At 36.2% G+C, this 8,549-nt stretch overlaps 1 protein-coding gene and 1 pseudogene across 1 annotated transcript in view; both read right to left on the bottom strand.

Annotated features, from left to right (window-relative positions):
* LOC102863462 overlaps positions 1-7,005 on the bottom strand; it is a 9,883-nt pseudogene extending 2,878 nt beyond the window's left edge.
* The window catches only part of SORT1 (sortilin 1), a 132,742-nt gene that overhangs the window by 52,190 nt on the left and 72,003 nt on the right, over positions 1-8,549 (bottom strand). The gene's annotated exons all lie outside the window — the stretch shown is intronic.

The following is an 8,549-nucleotide window of genomic DNA, read 5'->3' as shown; positions in this document are numbered from 1 at the left end:
AGATGCTCTGCTGGGGAAGGAGGGACAATCTCCTCCTGTACCAGTCAGATATCATTTGATGGTACACACAAATAATAAAATAAAATTTAAAAAAAAAGTCATCACTCTTTTCCTTACTGTCCACCACTACTTTTAATTTGTTTAAGTGGCAGTTTTCCTGAATTAATGTCAGAGTTTTGTTTTTTTTTAAATATTTTAATTTATTTATTTTTCATTTCACAGAGTTTTCATTCAAGTCATGCCCATAGTAATCCCATTATCCCTTTGGAGAGATGGGGAAGAAAATGAGTTTTCAAACTGTACTAACAGTAAAAATAAATCATGCAAAGAATTTTTTTAACTAGAAACCCCAAATTGTTTCAAAAATCTTAGTATTTTCATTAATAATTCTAATTCTACCTTCTGATTAGAATGTTTCTCCAGAAAAATTACCAAAATAAATTTTGGAATCTAAATTTAAAAATACAGTATTGCTTATTTATATTATCACACAAAAAAGGAAGAACTACTTGGATATAAGAATAGAAAAATATTCACCAGACCAACAGAAGGAATATAGTAAAATTCCGATAAAGGAAATATAAGAAAATATAAAAAGGCTTATACCCCATGGTCATGAAAACTTTTAGTAGCTAGTGAATTAGCTCTAGTTCACAGAGACCTCATGTGCAACAGAACAGTGGCCAATCCTATACCACGTTCACGGTTGTTGGCATGTTTGAGTCCTTTGTTGTGACAACTGCACAGTGTCCTTAAATATAAGTGGCTCATCTTGCAGCACTAGATTAGACAATAATCTCCTGTGATCAATAATATTTTTATTGGCTCATTTTCAGAAGTAGATTGCCAGGTCTTTCTTTTCAGTCTGTGTCAGTCTGGAAGCTCCGCTGGAACCTGTCTACCATGGGTGACCCTGCTGGTATTTGAAATACCGGTGACATAGCTTCCAGCATCATAGCAACACGCAAGCCACCACAGTACGACAAACTGACGGAGAGGTGGTGGGTTGTATAAGGTTTTATGAGTTCACTGTTTTTTAGTGTGTGTAGCATTCCACTGTGTGACTACACCATAGTTTTTCTATCCATTCGTTTGCTGATGGGCACTTGAGTTGCTTCCACCTCTCTTAAAGAGATTTTCAATACATTCTTCCAAAGCAATACCTTCTTTGATTTCTTTACTGCTGCTTCCAGAGGTGTTAATTACAGATCCTAACTAAATGCAATCTTTGACAACTCTAATCTTTTTCCATTTACCATTATGCTGCTGCTTATTGGTCCGGCTGTGAAGAATTTTATGTTGTCATGTTATCTAATCTGAAGGCTATAGTGTTTGATGTTCATCTATAAACCAATCAGAGTTCTCTTCACTTTCAATCTGTGGCAGGCAGGTTACAGTCACCTGCATAGCACACATGCTGTTAAGTCTTCCTTCAGTCCTGAGGCCATGTTCTTCATATAGCCCAGTTTCTCAAATTATCTGCTCAGCATACAGATTCAGTGTGTATGGCAAAAAGATATGTGTCTTTCCGGACTTAAAAATCATGCAGATTTCCTTGTTCTGTCTGAACAACTGTGTCTATGCACAAGTTCTGCATCAGTACAACTCAGTGTTTTGAAATGACCATTTTTCAACTATGCCATTTTATAATTTGTTATAATCCAGAGTAAAATAAAACACAGATAAACATCTTTCTAGTGTCCTCTGTTTTCTTCTGAAATCAGCAATAACATAAATTCTTACAACTTTTTTAAAATCCAGCTTGAATTTCTGACAGTCTCCTATCAATGTACTGCTGCAATAGTTTTGGTTTGGGTTTTTTGTTTTTGTTTTTTTATCTTCAGCAAGAGAAAGATCTTTTCTAGTCAGCTGGGCAGGTACCACCTGTCTTCCAAATTTTTTGGCACAAATGAGTGTTACAGCCATTTGTTGAACCATCTCAATTATTATTCTGCTAATTCCTGGAGCCTTGTTTTATGACAATGTCTTCAATGCAGCTTGAGCTTCTTCATTTAATATTAGCAGTTCTAGAGTATATGCTACATGCTGAAAGGGCTGAATGCCAACCAATTATTTTTAATACTGTCACTGTATTCCTTCCATCTTCATTTAATGCTTCCTGCATTGTTCACTTTTTGCCTGTGTGGTTGTCAGGAGCTATCAAGTCAGTTCCAGCTAACAGTGACCCTATCTATAATACCAAAACCAAACAAACAACAACTCCTGTGCCATCCACTCAGTCACTTCTCTGCGATCATTGTGTTAATTTACCTTGTTGAAGGGTTCCCTCTTTTTAATAACACTATACTTAACCAAACTTGATGTCCTTCTACAGGGATTGACACAGCATGTCCAAACTATGTGAGATGAGGTCTTACCAACCTCACTTCCAAGAAAACATTCTGGCTATACTTCCAAATCAGATTTGTTTGCTCTTTTGGCAGTCCATAGTATATTCAATATTCTTTGTCAACACCATAATTCAAAGGCAAGAGGTTTTCTTTGGTCTTCAATATTCCTCATCCAACTTTTATATGCATATGAAGCATATAAAATAATATGAATCAGGTGTAACTTAGTTCTCAAAATGACAGCTTTACTCTTTAGCATTTTAAAGAAGTCCTTGACAACACATCTGTACAATTTATTATTGTTGTTGTTCACCTTTGAGTCGAGCATGACTCAGAGAAACCCTATGAACAAAAGGCCTGAAGCCCCTCTACAACTGTTGACATTTATCAAAGTTCAGAGTTTCTGGAGGCATGTTGTTTAGAAAGTGGATACTGCTTCCATGGACATTAATGGCAGATTCAAGCAAAATAAAATAATTGATAATGTAAGTCTTTTCTCCATTTATCATGATGTAACCTAGTGGACCTGTTGTGGGGATTTTTGTTTTGCATTGCGGTGTAATCCACAGAGGAGGCCACAGAATCCTTTGCCCCTAGAATCCTTAACATTCCAACTCATGTTCTTCCCTTTCAGCTTGAGAAAGTCCAAACATATTTCCTTTGTTCTTTTCAGACAATTGATTCTTGGTTTATGTATAGGTTTCCCATGAGAACAATTAACTTTAACTGTCTTCTGGTAATCCCAATCTTCTCAATGTGTTCTATAATGTGTTATGGTCCATATAGTCAAATGCCTTTCCATAATCAATAAAACACAAGTGAATATCTTTCTGCTATTCTCTGCTTTCAGTCAAGATTCACCTGACATCAGCAATGATAGCCCTCATGACATGGTCTCTTCTGAATCCAGCTGAATTTCTAGCTGTTCCCTGTTTATTCCAGCTGTTTCTTAATAATCTTCAGTAAGATTTTATTAGCATGTGATATTAATGATAATGTTTGATAATGTTCACAGTTTGTTGGGTCATCTTTTTTTTGAGAATGGGAACAAATACAGATATCTTCTAAGTCAGCTGGTCAGGCAGTTGTCTTCCATATTGGCTGAGTATTAATTTGACTATTAATAGACGTGTATCTGTTTCTTTCTACTTAAAGATGAGCCACAACTGCAAAGAAAGTTCTGGAAGCTTTACTCTACCACATCACTAAGGCCAACTCTACTTTGAGGAAGTACCTCCTTCCCAGTCATATCTGAAATGCCTTCCAACCTATGGAGTTCATCTCCCAGCATTCTAGCTCTAAACAATGTTCTAGTGTAAATAAAAGTTTTCTTCACAAGTTTTTTGCAGAAGTAGATCACCATGATCTCTTCCTTAACCTGTCTTAGTTTAGAAGCCCATTTATTTATTTATTAATTTTTAGTTTATTATTATTTTTGTGTGTGTACCGTCAAATCGGATCTGACTGGTACAGGAAGAGACTGTCCCTCCTTCTTCAGCAGAGCATCTGGTGGATTCGAACCATATACCTCTGGGATTACAGTGAAACTTCTTGCCACTAGGCCACCAGAGCTCGCCTAGAAGCCCATTTAAATCTGGCTACAACGTGTCTGTCTGTATTTTGTATTTTGGTGGCTTGTGTGTCTCTGTCATGATGCATCAGCCATGGTGGGCAGGTTTCAATAGAGCTATTATAAACTACGACACAGAAGCAGAAGGATATGCTGGCATAACGGTTAAAAATTTAGTTTTGTAATTTGCACTAGTTAGGAAAGTTTATAACAGGATTCTTAATAAAAAACCAGCAGGAAGACAGGAAGACCATAGATTATTAAACATGTGCTAAAGGTGTACAGATGTGAAACACTTACCAGGGAAAACTGGCAGACTAGAATTCATGTACAACTGTTTGGTACTACTATCCATTTATGCCTTTACTTTAAGATTTTATTGTGCCTTTTTTTAAAATCATTGTTGCACATTTTCTTACCCCCACCCTTCTACCCTCCCCAGACCACCCTACAATGAATGCTTCTCTTGTTCCAGACTACTCCCTTTATCTGTTCTATGGCTGTGGTAATTATCTATCCACTCTTCTCATTCTCTCTTCAAAACCCTTCCCCTTGGTCTGTCCTATTGTATAACAGTGCTGCTGTGTAGTATTTGTCCTGTTGTGACTGAGAAATTTCACTCAGTATACTGGCACAGGATAGAACGGTGTTTATGAGTTCGCTATGAGTCGCAAACGACTCGATGGCACATAACAACAACAACAACATACTGTCCTCTAGGCTCCCCCATGCTGTGTAATGTTTTATGAGTTCACTGATTTTCAGTGCTGTATAATTTTCCATTGTGTGAATATACCATAGTTTTTCTACCCTTTCATTTGTTGATAGGCAATGTGCTTATTTTTTTAATTATTATTATATTTTGGAGGCAAGTTTACAAAGCAATTTAGCTTCTCATTTAATAATTTCTATACGTATGTTCCGTGACATTGGTTACATTTTTTACAATGTGTCACTGTTCTTATTATTTCCATTCTGGTTATTCCAGTTGCATTAATCCAGCTTCCCTGAATCCCCACCCCCTTATTTTTTTATCTTTGTTTTTTAGTAAATTTTGGCTGTTTGGTCTCCGATATATGATTATGTTAAGGAACAGAGTGCTCATGGATATTATTGTTTATTTGCTATGTCAACCTATTAGTTGACTAAAAGCTGATCCCTTAGAGTAGCCTCAGCCCCAAGCTTAAAGGTTACCCCAGGGAACTAATTCTCCAGGGATCCTTTCACCTTATTAACCCTTTAACCCTTGTCTTATAAAATTTTTTACTTCTTGTATAATATGAGGTTTGTTCTACAGTTCTCTCTGCGAGTCTTCTTCATTCTTATTGGAAAAAGATGCTTCTTTTTAAAAGTAGGTATCTCATAGAGAAAACAAGAGAGTAAAGTATTACAAATAAAATCACAGCATTTTTTTTTAGCAAAACAAAGTTGCATTTACCTGAGGACCTTACTTTTTTTAAGACCAACAAGAATAGGTATTTTCACAGGAGTACTTTCTAAGCAAGGAAAATCACCCAGTTTTAGAATTTTTATGTATACTCAATTTATTAAAATGAAGTTGTATTAAAGGTAAAATTCGAGTATTATACATTTTAATAACTTCTTTAATAAAAAGGAAAATGTCTTTTAAATGGAATGAATGTTATGCTATGTTTGTAATGAAAATACACGGTTGTTAAAGAATCTACTGAAGTGAAATGGAATCAAGCATATTATAAAAGGCTGCTGTGCAACCTGCCTTGAAGATGAGAATTTACTCTGCTTTAATATATTTAATGTAAATTAAATTTTGGATTTGGTTGGTGGTTTGTTTTGCCTTTTTTTTTTTTTTCATCTCAAGCATCAGCCTTTAACAAACTGATTACTAACAAATTTTAATGTGAAAACTCTTAGAAAGCATCATTCATTTGCAAATTTTAACAACTCCCAACAGAAAATGAAAACCACAAATAAAATAGTCCATAGTTTTGTTAATAATTTGGTACAGAATTCCAGTGTAAAATAACGCTTAAATTTGTTTCACTGAGTAGATCTTAAAGTGAAAAACCAGATTCAAGAATTGTTTTAAAGGCCATGAAACATGTTGCTCAAAATGAAATTATCTTATTATTTAATAAATTATCACATCTGCTTACTTCCTTTTTAACTTCAAATTTGCAAGTGAGATAAAAATGTACTTTTGTAACCATATGCTTCTTAACAGAGAACCAAAGTTTCTATATTCAAAGCAAACATGACTCTTTTAAATGATACAATCTTTCAATTTAGGATCTCAAGTGCTAACTAAGGACCAATTCCCTAGGAGCTTTATTAACTCCCAAATATTTCAATAATTTTTTCCCACAGTTTAAAGACAGACAGACACTTCCAACTCTGTAAGGTAAGAAGAAGTGTCCCTCTATTACAAGTTTTCACATCTTATACAAAGAGCAGGTATCATATGAAGAGGGGTGTTTTACGTGAATTCTCAATGAACCTCAATGATCATATACTATTTAGTAAAGATGATAATCTATGAAGTAAGGCAATAACTGAAGCTGTGAAATAATTGTAGAATCTTCAGTGTGGTTGTGATGAGCATTTGTTACTCAGTTGGGCAACCTCAGCATATTCAGGGCCCCTCAAACTGCTATTCCCTCTCCTATTGCTGAAGCAACAGATGTCTCACAGTTGGCAAGTTCTCAACATGAGTCACTTCAGGCCAGGCTCAGCCCAGTATATTTTCCACTAAAATTCTCAAAGACAGCATGCAGTCACTTTTCATTTAACAAAAACAAAAACAAAGCACCCCAAAACCAAACCGCAAACTTCTTACTACCTTCAATTCAGTTTGCACTAAGCAACTCTACATCAGCTTTTCAAAACTGTAAAAGTCACAATGGGAGAAGACTGCTCATCTTTCTCTGAAGGACTGGTTGGTGAATGAAATCTGTAGGGGGTACACTCAACCTTTGGGTTAGCAGCAAGCCCTCCTAAAGACTGCTGTTATTAGGTGCTGTGGAGTTTATGACAATTCATAGCAACCCTGTCAAAAACATACCAAACCCTTGCCCTATTCTGTTCCATCCTCACTATCTGCGCCATGCTCGAGCTGACTGTAGTCACGATGTCAATCCATCTGGCTGCGGGTCTTCCTCTCTTTCCCTGACTCTCTACATTTTAATGTCCTTTTCCAAAGACTGGCTCTTCTGGACAATGAGCCCGAAGTATCTGGGGTGAAGTTTCACTCTCCTGGCCTCTAAAGAGCACCCTGGTTGTACTTCCTCCATCATACTTGTCTGTTCTTTTGGAAATCTGTGGAATATTCAGTACTTTTCTCCAATAACATAATTCAAAGGCATAGATTTTTCTTTGGTCTTCCTCATTCACTGTCCAACTTTCAGATGCATAGGAAACAAGTGAAAACATAATGATTTTAATCAAGTGCACCTTAGACTCTAAACTGACATCTTTGCTCTTTAGTATTTTAAAGAGGTTTAAACTCACATGGTTTGATTTCTTTATTGCTCTTACTGTGGGTACAGATTTTGGATCCAAGTGAAATGAAATCCTCAACAACTTCTTCATTTCTCCATCTATCGTGATGTTGCCTGTTAGTCCAGTAGCTTTTGTTTTCTGGAGGTTGAGATGTAATCCATATGGAAGGCTGTAGCTTTTGATCTTCTTCAGTAAGTGTTTTATGTCATCTTCACTATCTGCAAGCAATGTTGTTAAATGTATAGCACAGGCTATTGATGAGTCTTCCTCCAATTCTGATGCCACATTCTTCTCCAGACATTCCAGCTTCTTGAATGATCTGCTCAGTATGCAGATTGAATATATAATATGGAGAAAGGATATAATCCTGATACACACTTTTCTTGATTTTAAACAATGTAGCAAATAACTGTTCACACAGCTGATGTGTTATGGGAAAGTGCAAAACTGATTCGTTTGCATAACAGCTCCTTGGTCTCTGTATAGATAGATATACACAAGCACAGTAACTGTCCGGGATTTTCATTATTCTCAATGTTAGCCATAATTTGTTATGGTCCATAGTCAAATTTTTTCGCACAGTCTGCAGGCAATATTACCAGAAATGATATATTTAAAGTGATCATGTTAAAAACAACCATAACAGATAGGCAAAAGCTTTTGGTAACATTATTCTGTATCAGCAGCAAATACGATAGCCTTTCAGTAAAGTGTATGCCCGGAAAGAAGAGTTCTACACAAAAATATATGATGAAAAGGGCTGGGTCAGATGGCAAGTACTTATGCAGTAACAAAGTTAAACTAAATATTGAACACAATATTGAAAAAGCAAAAGATGAAAATATTACAAAAAAATTGTACTACTCATGAGATTAACTTAATCACCTTAATTTTTAAGCTACACGACTAAAGAACATATAGGCGGGAAAGTTAATTTAGAAAGCAAGCAAAAGGTGGTTGAAAGAAAAGATAACTCTCAGTTGAAGTACGGAAAAAGATCATCAAAACATGTAGGGAGTAATCTGAAGTAGGCTTTCAACTGCTACTTACAAATACAATGAAGTGAGCAGCGCGAGGGCGACGCAGCGCGAGGGCGACGCAGCGCGAGGGCGACGCAGCGCGAGGGCGACGCAGCGCGAGGGCGACGCAGC

Source organism: Elephantulus edwardii, unplaced genomic scaffold (genome assembly GCF_000299155.1).
Source record: "Elephantulus edwardii isolate Elephantulus edwardi_28Jun2011 unplaced genomic scaffold, EleEdw1.0 scaffold00252, whole genome shotgun sequence".
Classification (NCBI taxonomy): Eukaryota; Metazoa; Chordata; class Mammalia; order Macroscelidea; family Macroscelididae; genus Elephantulus; species Elephantulus edwardii.
This window is presented reverse-complemented; position numbering and strand designations above follow the sequence as displayed.